We start from the raw sequence: 14,363 nt of genomic DNA, 5'->3' as shown, positions 1-14,363 counted from the left end.
AGAGAACACAATTTTAAATAAACGTACCCTCCTTACAACAAGAACACAACTTTCACTAGGACTGTACGGGAGGGTTTGATTATATCTTTATTGCTGTCATTTTTTAAACATAGTACTGAGAAACTGGAGTTGTTAAAAAAATTTTTGTTTCAATAAATGGTACAACTTTTAATATATATATATAAAACCATTATAATTTATATGAATAAAATTTACAAAAATGTTGAGCTCTGTACATTGAATCATTTTGATGCAATGAGTTGTTTTTGACTAAAGAGCACAAACCAAACACTTTTCTAATCTTTTTTCAATGAAGTATTAATACTATGATCAGTAATTACTATCACGAACAGACATCCGTAGGGGGCATTTCTGCTAGTATAAATAATTTTCATAAGTAACAATGTATTGATAATGTTCATCGGCAATACTGCACAGATTAAACAATATTCAATCGATAGTATTTTTATTAACACTCACGAAGGACAAGACAAATAGGTAATTTCATTTTGCAAAAGACAGTGCACTTACATCCACAATCTTTTTATTCATAAAAGAGAATCAACATGGGTCTTCAGTGTATGGTTAAAGAGTCTAAAGCATGTAATACAAATTTTGTAAAAAACTTATTCTCAATAACTTATAATCAAAATAATCTAAATACATAGATCAGAACTAAAAATCATAATTTAGTGGATAATGTATCAAATTTTATATACTGGTCATACCAGGAGAATTTAATGTTAATGTCATAAAAACAAGTCAAGAGAAAAGAAACATTTCTAATGATCAGAATGCACTGATTCAACAGTTTGGTATCATCAATATTTTCAAAATGTTCAGCCAAAATCTCACAATATTCAGCCAGCTTGAAAAATTCAGGTTAGTCCTGAGTGGATAATGCAGTGGTTCATAATATCAGTTTTTTTTGTTTTTTTTAGTTATGTACGATGAGTCCAGTGGTTAAAAATACTTCCATATGTGTTACTTCAAAAAAAGTTGCACCATGTTATGCAAGTGAAGAATTATTGAAAATACATGTATTTCAAACAATTTTGTTTAAAATAAAAGAATTATAAAAAAATACAACTTTCTTACAGATAAAAATGATTTTAACATCTGTTTATATTTTGAATTTATCTTAATTTATCGTAATTTAGAAATAATAAACACTTGATATGTTTCAGCTGAGCTTACAGTTTATGTTAAAAAACTAAGTAACAGGCAGGGAATTACCAGTCATTGTCTTGCCATTTATTATCTTAATTCAAACTTCAAAACTTGCGTTTCTCAGCACTATTAGAATAGTTTGGTCACCAAGATGGATTAGCTAAGAGTGTAAACAGTTATGTTTATAACATTTTAGATGTCTAGTATTAAATTACTTTTATATACTTGTTAGAAAGGTTTTTATTTTGATTGACCAAAGTTCTTAGTTTCTATATAAAGTAATACAGTTTGCTTTAAGTAGAAGATGAGCAGTCAGATATATTTGGTGCAGGCTTTATTTTACTTACGGCATAGCATTTAACTTCACCTCCGCTCTCCTTTGAATATAGGTGGCAGGAATAAAACCCTCCCTTGCATCAGCATGTCGAGCACGTAACCAATTTGGATCCTGAAACAGGTTTTACAAAAATTTCATTTCATTAAAAACTTTTTTGTCAAAAAATATAAAAATCTCACAATGATTTACATTGTATACTATTAACAAATCAGAACAAGAAATAATATTATATTTTTAAACTCCCAAATGTTTAGATGATATGTGCCTACTTTTCGGTTAATGTCAGATGTTTCTTTTAACTCTTTGACTACAGAACTAGGTGCATTGCACCTAGTACATAATTAAGAAAGTAACCATGAAAGTAACCACACTATAACTTCTGATGGTGTACACATATTTTAACAAAATTTTGTAGATTATCAATAAACATTACAAGACTTTCATATACAAAATATCAAGTTATTTAGTTAAGGACTAAATTTTTTAATTAAAGACTTGTTAGTAAGTTTTTCTTTCAGAATGTTGACTATCCAACATGCAAAGTAATTTTGATTTTAAGATTAAAAATACTTTTCTTTATCTGAAAATTGTCAAATTTCATTTGCATAATCTCTATAAACTTATAAATAACTATGAAACGTTTTTTTAGAAAACTTTATATTTTTTCTGTTATTTTCTCTACCTTAATTCTATATAAGGTTAGTCGATTTGACTATTCAACATGCAAAGTAACTTTGATTTTAAGATTAAAAATACTTTACTTTATCTTGAAATTGTCAAATTTCATTTGTATAATCTCTATAACTTCCTAAATAACTATCAAATGTCTCTTTTAGAAAAACTTTATATTTCATCTGTTATTTTCTCTACCTTAACTCTATACAAGGTTGGTCAATTTTACTGAATTTGTACCCACCACAAAAAAATTAGAAAATAAATCTAAATTACCCTTTTATTCTTTCTATAATGGCTGCATATTATAATAAGAAACCAAAAATGTTTATTCTAAAGAGCTTAAATCTCATAACAATATACATCTGTATATATTTATTAATTTTTTGTTTTATTGACCTTTGAATCTGACTAATAATCCCAGCACACAAACTGTAAATCACTCGCCTCACATGCAGCTCACATTACTGAACTGAATAGCATAAAATTGGCCTTTACAAAGTACAAATGTCTTACTCTTCTTAGTCTTAATACTAGCTCACCAGTATTTTTTAAAATACAATCACATTTTGGTTATCATACATTATATATGTACATAAATTCTTATTATTTACAAATAAATTCTTAAATCTCGGTTATTTTTCTTAAACATAGAAGAGTAAATAACAAATATATTAAAAACAATTATATCTACTACTTATGATGTTACAAAGTTTTTGGTACTTGTGCATTGTACTTGCTAAACCTCATCAAATTTTGCACATGGAGGATGTAAAAAATAATAAATAAGTTTTATATATGCATTTTGAAATTTAAAAAATCATTACCACACAATTCCACTGTAATTTATCAGGCTTCCTAACTAAGCTGCATTTGGGTCTAAAAAATCGCAAACTCTGCAATGATTATAATGGCTTTACTTAATTACTTTAGGAAGATTGACAGGATTAAGTAGTTCAAACTTTCGATTGATTATAAGCATGTAATTGAGAGAAGTGGGCATAGATAAACAGTTATTTTTAAAACAGGAGGAGATGGGTGGATCCACTGTGGCAGGTTTGTTAAATATAATGATATCTCAGCAAATAGAAAATGTAGGAAGTTCTTATTTTATATTCTAGCTTGTCAATATTGGTAATCTGAGTTTCTAATTTGGTAAAAACAGTAGACTTTATATTTTATTATGGCCACAATACAATCTGAACAAATGCAGAAGACGATATGCCATGTGTTACACAAAAAATCAATATTTAGCAATTTTTTAATATTTACTTTTGAGCTAAGAAATTAAATAATGTATAATACTAAAATTGGAATTACAAACTAGAACTTGGTCCCAAATTTATGGACATACATTCATAAAATAGTAGTTTAATAAAATTTTGAATGTAAGTCTACAAAACATAATGAGATACACACTGACCCTGACCAGTGTGAAAAAGGTTAAAATATTTGTGCATATATCTAACATAAAATTATAAGGAGTTTGAAAACTTAAATTATAAACATAAAAAACTTTAATTTCGATAAACCTTTGATGTTACTGTTCAGATGTAACTAAAGTAGCATGTTGAAATTAGACAGTAGATGTAACACTATTTTTTGTGTGAAATAATTGAGTACTTTGTGCATTATTTAATGTCATTAGTATTACAAACATTAAATAAATAACTTATAAATCTATGAATTTCAGTGCTATAGATTTTTGTTTCAATTACAGAAATGGGAAGACTGATCTTGGTCCAAAACCCCAGAAGTCTTGACTCGTATACTTTTATTGCAGGAAGGTATAGAAAGGGGTCTGAAAAACATACGTTTAGTACACTTTTGAAAATGTGAAAATTATGGATGACTCCTAAAACAAATGGTTACAGAACAACACGTGTAAAAAAAAGAAAAAGCTACAATCCATTATAACATTAAATGGTGAACCATAAAATGCTATAGCACTATATAATGATTAATGACATTTATGTAGTTCTAATTTAAATATGTTCTTTCTGTAATAAACTAAGGATAAGTAACTATAAAATAGCACTTCAGTTCAAAAGAAACCATACATTATTTTCATCTTTTTATGTATTATTTTTTAAAATGTTTCAATATCAAACATGATCTATAGAAATAGCAATAATTTAATATAATAAAAAAAAGATTCTCTAGAGATGCAAGTTGTATATTTTTGAAAAAAAAACCATTTAAATGAGCCCCTTTAATGTGCAAACTTCATAACTTCATAAAATCTAAAACAATTAAACTGCACCAACAGTAAGCTATAAGTAGTTATATGCTTCTTAGTGATCAATACATTAAACTAAAATTCTAGAATGTACACATGCCTCACTTTAATGAATGCTCCAATGAAGATAAATTTTTCCAGTGTCTGAAAACAAAAGGCTTACATAGAGCATATCACAGCATTAAGTTTTAAACTTGATACTTAATACCAATATAACAACAAAAAGATAATTTATCCATTGAAGGTATTTTATAAAGCAAGAACACAAACTGGATCTTGCTGTACATCTTGATGTAAGACATGTGCTTTGTTTTGTCTAGTCTTGGTGTATTATATGTCCACAGAAAAATTTTACAGTTATTACAACCAGCAGAACATGGTACTTAAATGTTTTACAAGATATTTTTCATAAATGTATTTTGTTTTTGAACTACAAGTTTATGTTCATTAGAAATTTTTTAACATGTGTGAATTTCATAAGAGCTCGAAATACAGAAATCACAGAGATGCACAAAAACATCACATCTCTATGTAGCTAATGTTTATAAGCCTATAAATATTGAAAACCTTGCTGTTCAATTACTTTAGCTGACTAATTCTACTCTTGAAACCTGAATTTTCAGATTCAGAAAAATAGATAATACAAATACAGTTTATTTCTAAGGGCTTTTTTTCCTATAATAATTTACTCTCTTTGCCAGTTTTGCTTTCAAATAAAATCTGTCAAATTTTTTTTTTTTTTTTTTACTAGGAGTTTTATTTTTTTTTCAATTAGTTTAAATTCAGTAGTTGTTTATGAAACCTTCTCAGCCCATAGTTATAACAGGTATTCACAATTATAATAACTTCCTGAATAATTATTTTCTTTTTTGAATAATTGACAAAAAGACAAAATTTTGTTACTTAACTGTTATTTCTTAAAGCTTCTCCTACATATATGCTACAAAAACTAATGTGCAAGAAATTAAAACAGGGGTTAAAAGGTTGAGTGAAACCCCACAGATTCCTAAAGCTCATGTGTTCTCTGTATGAACATATTGTGGCATATGTGTTAATAGTATAGATTTTGTTGCTAATATGTTTCATATTACAACCTATAAAACAAAAAGAAAAGAAAATATGAATGCTAGATCTCACTAAACTGGTACTTATATTTTAAATGATTTTATCATACCAAGACCAAGTAACTTGACATTCAGACTAACCCAAATCAGAAGCTCACTACCCTGATTATTTTCATTACCTACAAATGTTGCTGTTTATACAATGTTTTTGTGTAATAGCAGCAAAACGTTGTATCTAGTTAAGAAAAGTTTCATAAAATAACTATATATTAACATCAGTTAACCCTTAAATGATATTGAAAAGAATAAATACAGATCAGTTGCAGATACAGACTTCTGTTACATTCAATAATGTGATGTAGCATTTCAAAACATCATTAATAGAGAAATATTTATTAAATTATAGTACATCATAATTAGAGCTGGATGAATAACTCAATTAATAGAGACTATTGAATACCTATAAGCACTGACTATTGCCGTGTAAAATAACTAATTAATTGAAACTATGATTAAATCAATTAATGCCCCAAAAATAATCAACAAATCAAAGTTATTGTTTCCAATTTTTACTGTTTTCAATTATTCCAATTGTCCAAGCAATCATAAGTTGCTATTATAACTTTTCATTATTATTTCTAATTCAAGGTTGTTCAGCTTAATGAATTAGTGTCACAATTTACAAAAATAATCAACATATTTGAAATTAGTGTTTCCAGTTATTACTAATTTTAATTATTCCAACTACCCAAATCTTATGCAAGAAAAATCAGCTGACCAGATGGTTAATCAATTAGTAAATTTCATTAATCATCCAGCTCTACTACTAGTCCCAATAAATATTCCAGGAATTTATTTCAGTGTTTTACTGTGGATAAAAATATGTCAATGAATCAACAAGTTGATTTACAAAGTAAGTACAAAGATTTATTTAAAATTAAATTTCTCTAAAAATCATATGTGAGCATGAATGATGTAACGTTCAATTTCCCTTGGACCTCATTCACCTTGGTCAACAGTTCAGTCCTCAAAAATCTCAAAACAAACACTTAATAATAAAACAGGGTTTCTACACCCATGGTAAATGTATAGATAAGCCTAATGTGAAACACTGATTTTACTACATTAAACTTGTTTTCATTTACAATTCTTTAATACTTTTCATCTATCCATCTCACTATGATAATTTTTATAGATTTATTAATCAATCTATCTATATAATGACACTCATGTGTATAAAGCTCATACTTTACAATTCATTTTCTTTCTTCATTTTTTAATCCAGAAAACAATCAGTTTCTTACCGAAGTTGCTTTTATAATTGTCATAATGTCACCCTTTTGAAATGACAAATCTATTTCAGATGTTGCATCATAGTTGTATCTTGCCACTACTTCAGTATCTGGTGCTATCCCCTACAGAGAAAAATATACACATTTAAGGATGTTCTTTTCTAACTCTAAAACTAATAAACAATAAATTATATTTCAAATTTCCTATTTTCAATTGCACTTTAAATAACAGTACTTACTGATTACAGAAAACAATTTATTTAGTCTTAAAAAATGTAATCTAAATGTGTGATATTGTACTAAATATAAAAACATTCATTCTTAATCTAAATAATAAAAAATATGAATTCTTAGTTTCATATCCAACCTTACATACACACATTGTACATAAACATGTCAGTTTAGTTGACTCAACATAAAAGAAACACACTTGGCACACATATTTTTCAACATGTACACAGTTTGCATAGACATTAAGGCTACTAGGCTTCTATGTTAGGCTATATTGTAAGAGCTGATAGATTGTATGCACTACCATAAGCCACAATTGCATACGAGCTGACCATTTTGCAAGACCAGAATTGAATTTAATAAAGTTTTAAAAATCCTTTAAAACACATTTTCAATGCTACATCTAATGTAATGTAATGCTTTCACTTATATCATAAAGTACATGAACACAAAGAAAAAATGCCTTCATTTTAAAATTAAAGGTGAATTGAAGCATGGCCACTCAACTATGTGAGCAGAGAGTGATATTTATTTTGTAGTTGCGAAAGACACTTGTAAATTAAAAACATTAGAAACAACAGAGTAATATATGCATTTCTGTAATGATACTGACAATGTCTAGGTAAGTATTTAATGTATGAAAAACTATTTTACAGGATATGTTAGTTCACCAACGTTTGACGGACAGATTCTTGATCTTCCAACTATACTCAATATTATGCAAAAAACTTTTGATTATTGCTTGGCTTCTTCTGATATTTGTTTCAATCAAAATATACAGCTTGAAAACCTCCTGCTTTAACCAACAAGTGGGATTTCATGTTACAGCATTGAATCTTGAGAGCTGGTGAAGCAATATAACCAATAATCCACAAATTTGTTATAAACATCACACTATAAACTACTAAATTTTTTCTACACTTCCTATATAATGTCTATTATGAGTTTCAAATTTTATATGTATAATAGACTTATTGTAAGAATAAAAAAAATAATAATCTCCAGTCTAGCGTGATTTTTATCACAAATAATAATTTGATTTTAGTTTTAGTAATAAATAAAATAAGATCTCAACCCCCCCCCCCAATAACATTTACTTTATAATAGGTTCAATGACATTTACAAATGTTTTCAAAATAACTGGAAAAGAAACAAGCTTTTTCAACTGCTTATTAGCCATTCTTTCCAGCATTTACCTGACATCTCAATAATAGAAATGTATACCATTCAGTAAGAAAAATATTCTATCAAGAAAATAAGAAAAATTATTTGTGTTAACATCACCTAAGAATTTTTTTTGTTTCATATTATAATTTTCCAGTAAAGTCATAATGATTAAAAGAGTATTATTTTATATTGTTTAAACAAGTATACAAGTTTATGATTTTTATTCCAAAAGCTGGTGAAATACTGGAAAATCAGCACATCTAAAAATTTTTAAAAACAAACAAACTGTAGGCTTTTTTCCACACACACACCTTTTAATTTGTCCATTGTGGCTCAAATCAGAGATGTGTAAAAAAATAGCATTTCATACCTATCTTTTGTCTCCCACAAGCTGCTGTGAAATAAAAAATTCTTTTTCAATATCAGAGCTGGATGATGAGAGACAAAAGATTCTATGAAACACTATTTATATATGCAGTAAAATACTTTAAAAGGGCAGCATGGTTTAGTGGTTTCACACTTTGGACTTATTGTCAGTTGGTTGCAAATTAAAGACTAGCCTGCTTTATGCTGTTTTGTCCCTGAGCAAAATACTTTACCCTATTTGTTCCAGTCTACCCAGCTATATATTGGGAACCTAGCTGTTATGTGCAATGAACTGGCACCTCGTCCAAGGGGAATGGGTCACCATTCTCATCTGCTTGTGCCATTGGAACCATTGAAAGCAACAGCATCAGATGCCTTGTAAGGCACAACAGGGATTAAACTTTTAGCTAATTGACAATACTTTAAAAATTAAAGTTTATACACCAAAATCTAGCAAAATATTAGAAAAATCAAAGGGCTACAAATTGTTATAAAAATAAGTTCACTGTAAATTTTTTTTTTATGTAGTTAACTTGTTTTTATAACAAGTATGAACATTACAGAGTAGCTTGTGGTAAGAGAACTAGCCTGAGAGTATATATGATGTAATTCTCAGTTAATAGAAGCATATAGCCAGATATTGGTTGAAGGTATGCTGAGCCACACTAGTGACTTATAAATAGACATACCTGGAATATCAGATGTATTAAATTTCCAAACTCAACATTCCAAGTTTAAATAAGATTATCTTTATACTGCTACATTTACAGGCCTTTTGAAACTTCTATCAATTAAAAAAAATGTTGCTCAAATAAGTTAGTATTCATTCAGACCTGAATATCTTTATTCTCTTGGAAGCACTGGAAAGTTTTCCTGAGATGTATCCTAACTCTTTTATAGTCTTATAATTTGAAGTATTATTATAGTGAAATTTTAGCTTTACATTGTATACCAAACAAAAGCGAACAGAAATAGCTGCATGTGATAACATACAGCCACAAAAAAGGCTTATTCATATATTTCACAGTGCAGGTTGGCCAACTACGTGGCACCATCTTTATGTGTGTAACTTGATCATTTTCAATAGTTTATTCTAGACTAAAACAATTGGATAATAAAAAAATATTAATGAGAGTAATTAGATATTTTAGTATAAGCTGAATACATGCAAGTTTTACATAACTTTTTACAAAAAAAACCATCTACTCTAATGATAAAAGTAATATTTATTTACTAACATGTTATGGCAACCAAATGATACATAAATTATGAAAAGGAAAAGGCATTCCTGTGGATGAATTAGGTGGTAAAAGTAATCAATTTGAACTTTCTGAAAGTTCTCTTAACAAAGCTGAGACTTATACAAGACAATAGCAAAATTGAGATTTTAGAACCAAGTTCAATAATGATGTCCTGGTTTTTGAGTACAAATATACATTTAGTGATTTACTCAAAATGACCAGCAATATGGTTTATCTGTAATATATCTAAAAAATATTTTTTTCAAAGCAGTTTTATCATTCTATCTTTGCTTTTACAGATTTCTTTAGAACATTTTAGCTTAAATGTGAACCATTTTTAATTAAGTGTTATGTTTGAATATATTTTTCAGAAAACTAGTCTTACTTTATATGTGTATACAAATATATATATATATATACAACATACATTTTAAGTTTTTCTATCTTAACATTAGGTTTTTGCAAAGAAATCAATCCCAGTTTGCTATTAAAATTTAGCAATATTAACTGTTTAAGCTCACAAAAGTAATTATTGTAACTGTTAAACCTAAGCAGGTTAACGTGTAACCTAGTTATGTTTCCAACTAATATATTAATTAATATTTTTTAATTAGAAACAGACACAAAAGTTTAATTTCAAAATTGTAGTAAAATATGAAGAAACTAACCCCTCGACCAGTCCTCTCCTGTGTCATTTTACTCTCTGTCCACACCATGCCACTCCAAAATAATAATAAAAAAATATCTGTTGCTTTCAGAAAATACACAATGACATGCTTTAATACCTGTAAAAGAAAATTATTCTGACACATCTTATGTGGAAGTAATATAAATTTCTTGAAACAAGTAATGAATAAAATTAAAGTCATCACAAGTAAGACAACATATTTAAACTACAATTTCCGCACCTAAATCTATACCTAGCACTCCAGTCAGATAACTTAATCGATATAATCTATTACATATGAGCAGGAATTACAACAATGTGTCATGTAAACTAACTAATTAATCAAAATTACAATTAAAACAATTAATCAAAATTAATATTTTCAAATGTTATTATTCTCAAATGTTCAAACAATTAACTAAAATTCTGGTTATACTGATTATCAAGACAATAATCAATTAGTCAAATTTAGTGTTTCACATTATTACTGTTTTCAGTTATTCCAACAATTGATTAATTGAAAATACAAGTAATTTAATTGTCATAAAAGTAATCAACTAATCAAAATTAAGGTTTACGATTACAAGTGTCTTTGATTATTCCGACTACCCAAGTAATCAAAATACTGCTACTAAGTTCAATCCCCATCTTTGTTATTGTATAGCTACTAAGGCTATCTGCCACTGTCACTACTTTTTAACTGCTGACCAGAGGGAAGGCAACTGGCTTGCAGCACCACCTGCCAAATTATTTTTTAATCTCTTGAAATACTGACTAGAATGAAAGCATTTAGCTGAAAGTATTAACTATAGACTCATTTTTCTTTTTGGATTTGTAACAGGGAGGGAGCCACCAACTTTTTGTTTACTGTTGACTAGCTTGTGACATACTGTTACTTTAATTAGTGTAAATGTGCAACACCAATAGCTGCTGATTTACAATATACTGATACTTCACTGCTAACTTAAGAAAGAAAGTTTTTCATTAGCACTGCTTGTACAGATAGTACCATGTAGGTGGCAATCTCCCAGTGCTTGATTGGTTTTGCCACTCAGTATGTGAATGTCACTTGTCCAGTGTTCAAGCATTTTCCAGTTTAACTTGTCTTCAATATGTTAATAAACAATTCCCAAGATTGCTCAACTTGTTTTTATCAAGTAGTTGAAACAATTGTCAACAATCTAATTGCCAAGTTACAAAAGATAATATGCACATATAAAGTTCAAAAATGCATTTCTTTCTCATAATAAAAACAAAAATATTTCTATTCATCAAAGTCTGTAATCAATATTTTTCTGAGCAAATTGCCAATTTACAGTGTTTTCAGGCTAAGCCCACACCTCAGAATATTAATCCCAAGCACTTTTGTGTTTTCATTTTCATTCTACTAGCTTCTGTTGTCAGTTATAACATCTAAATACATCATTGTTGAAATTAATATAAATCTCAAATATGTTAAAAAAAATTAAAGATATATGTGCTAAAAGAATATTTATAAAAAGTAAATGGTAAGAGATTCATCATCACTTCTTTTAATTCACAAATATAGTTATAATTACATAGTAGTGCATGAAAGTTGAAATGAAATTCAATTACCTAAATTGTAAGTACAAGTTCAGTAGCTGTTTGCTGATTGTTTAATCTAAGCTTCATTTGAAGGAATAAAAGTGTCTCCTTCATGAGCATAGTCAGCTAAAGGATTGTCCTAGTGAGTACAAACCACTTACTTACAATCGATATGTTAATGACCTATTTGTAATGTTCAAAAATAAAGATCAATTAGTGAAATTTATAAAATATTTTAATTCTAGACACAATAAAATTAAGTTTACCTGTGAAAGCCAACAATGCTCTGCTCTATCCTTTCTTATGACATATGTTTTCAATGAAGAAAAATATTTTGATGTCAGGTGTTGTCAGAAACCCACCTACACTGGATTATACACCCACTTTAAGAGTTTTGTTCCACTTCATTTCAAGGAAAACCTTGTGAAATTACTTAATTACATCATGTCAACTTTTATAGTGAGAGTTACTCAAACTAAAATCCATTTTAAAACTTAACTCCTTCCTAAATAACTTTATTGATTCTATAAAACCATTCAACAACTACATCTATCCAAGTCACTAAATTATGATGTCCTAAAGATATAGGTAATGATCTCTCTACCATATGCAGGTTCACACTTGCAAGTCTTCAAGAGGAAACTAACGCCATAATCAACAGAGTACATCCAAAAGTTTACCTTCAACATGTATTGAGAATTCAGAATTTTTTTAGGTTTAAAGACCATATCCAGTTTACTCAACAGTTGCATCTTATTCATGAATTCTGCCACTCAATGTGTGAGAGTGCTTACATCAGATTGACTGTTATATCATTTAAAAGAATACTCTGATCCTAGGATTAAGGACATTTCAAGCATTGTTGGGTATGTACTAGGTGAACGTGATGTCATCCCAACTCCCAGTATATCCAAAGTAATCAGTAAAGCCAAAAACAAGACTATGCTATTGGTGAAGGAGATGCTTCTAATCCTTCAAATGAAGCCTAGATTAAACAATCAGTAAAACAGCTACTGAAATTTAGTGTATAGTTACTAGATATTTGGAAAAAAATTCCAGCATTTGTCGTTGAATCATACATACAACTATATATATAATGATGAACTAGCACTGCATACTGACTTTATATGTACTAAATTCTAATACATGTAACAATATATGTATATAAAAATCAATGAATATCTAGTATCAGTGCATTCTTTTACTTTCAGTAATATTAACCTTATTTCATGTTTTACACCTTATAATAGTACATCTATTACTTAAAGTTAAAAAAATATATATATGCCTTTTCCACACAAAACATTGTGATACATTTATCTTACTGGCACAGAAAATATGCTTGTAGTTACTTTTATTTAGTACAAAAACAACCTCTGCAAAAACATTATTCTATTTTTATCAAACATTTGGTTTGATACTTCCCAATGTTTCAATTTACTATAAGACATATTTTTAACATACTCTTTCAAACTAATTCTCTAAAAGAAAATGTTAGAGAGTGGACAGTTAAAACTAGTCAACATTCACTGATAAGTTAGTTTTTATATACTAAGGATATCTCAATTGTTTAGTAGATACAGAATAACTGCAGCTACAAAATACAAACAACATAAATGTAACTAATTAAGCCCGAGAGCAGATTCTACTGATTTTTCTCTTCCTTTGCCAAATATCTGAAGCAACAAGGTAAAAAAAAAAAAAGTTCCTTCCTGTTCTAGCTTTCATTAGATGGGAGGGCAGAGTAAAATTCAAACATCATAATTCATAAGTTTATTAAATAATTAAAAACCACTCTTAAAACAAGATACTGGTTCATTTTGATCTTTGATAACAATTTCATTTTTGTTTATTAGATTACGTTGTACAGTTCTCTTATTCAAGTCATTTTCAGTAGCATCATGGGCAATATACTTCATACTTTACTCGTCTCCCTGGAGCACATTTAAAATTTTTGATTTTATACGTTGATGAAATAGATACCTATATAACAAATCCTTGCATTAAAATGGTCAGACAAGTTACTCTAACCTAAATCCTTATCCACTAGAAAAATTTATGAAAAAATACAGCCTTGTTTTCTCTAAGTCAGTGAAGGATTTTAAAGCATTTGATACAATGGTTTCTGAACATGACTACTACTCTAATACTTCCAGTTTCTTAAATCAGGCTGTATTTTTAGTAAACATTTACTTTCTAGTGAAAAAAATTAATTATCCACTCAAAATGAACTGCTGACATGAAGTTATTTGATGAAAATAAAGGGCCCAAGATGCTATCTAATCTTATTTATGTGGAAAATTTTAACTACCTCCATTAACCCAAAAACTGGCCAATTGTTATGGGATTTA

At 28.3% G+C, this 14,363-nt stretch overlaps 1 protein-coding gene and 1 long non-coding RNA gene across 2 annotated transcripts in view; both read right to left on the bottom strand.

Annotated features, from left to right (window-relative positions):
• The window catches only part of LOC106467339 (RING finger and SPRY domain-containing protein 1-like), a 92,822-nt gene that overhangs the window by 11,575 nt on the left and 66,884 nt on the right, over positions 1 to 14,363 (bottom strand). The gene's annotated exons all lie outside the window — the stretch shown is intronic.
• On the bottom strand, positions 1,516 to 12,403 carry LOC111087883. The gene is made up of 4 exons (XR_002612517.1): positions 12,279 to 12,403; positions 10,448 to 10,564; positions 6,787 to 6,897; positions 1,516 to 1,618 (listed from the first exon to the last, which is right to left on the bottom strand). It is a non-coding gene; the product is annotated as an uncharacterized LOC111087883 (long non-coding RNA).

The sequence above is a fragment of the Limulus polyphemus genome, unplaced genomic scaffold, assembly GCF_000517525.1.
Source record: "Limulus polyphemus unplaced genomic scaffold, Limulus_polyphemus-2.1.2 Scaffold2, whole genome shotgun sequence".
Lineage (NCBI taxonomy): Eukaryota > Metazoa > Arthropoda > Merostomata > Xiphosura > Limulidae > Limulus > Limulus polyphemus.
This window is presented reverse-complemented; position numbering and strand designations above follow the sequence as displayed.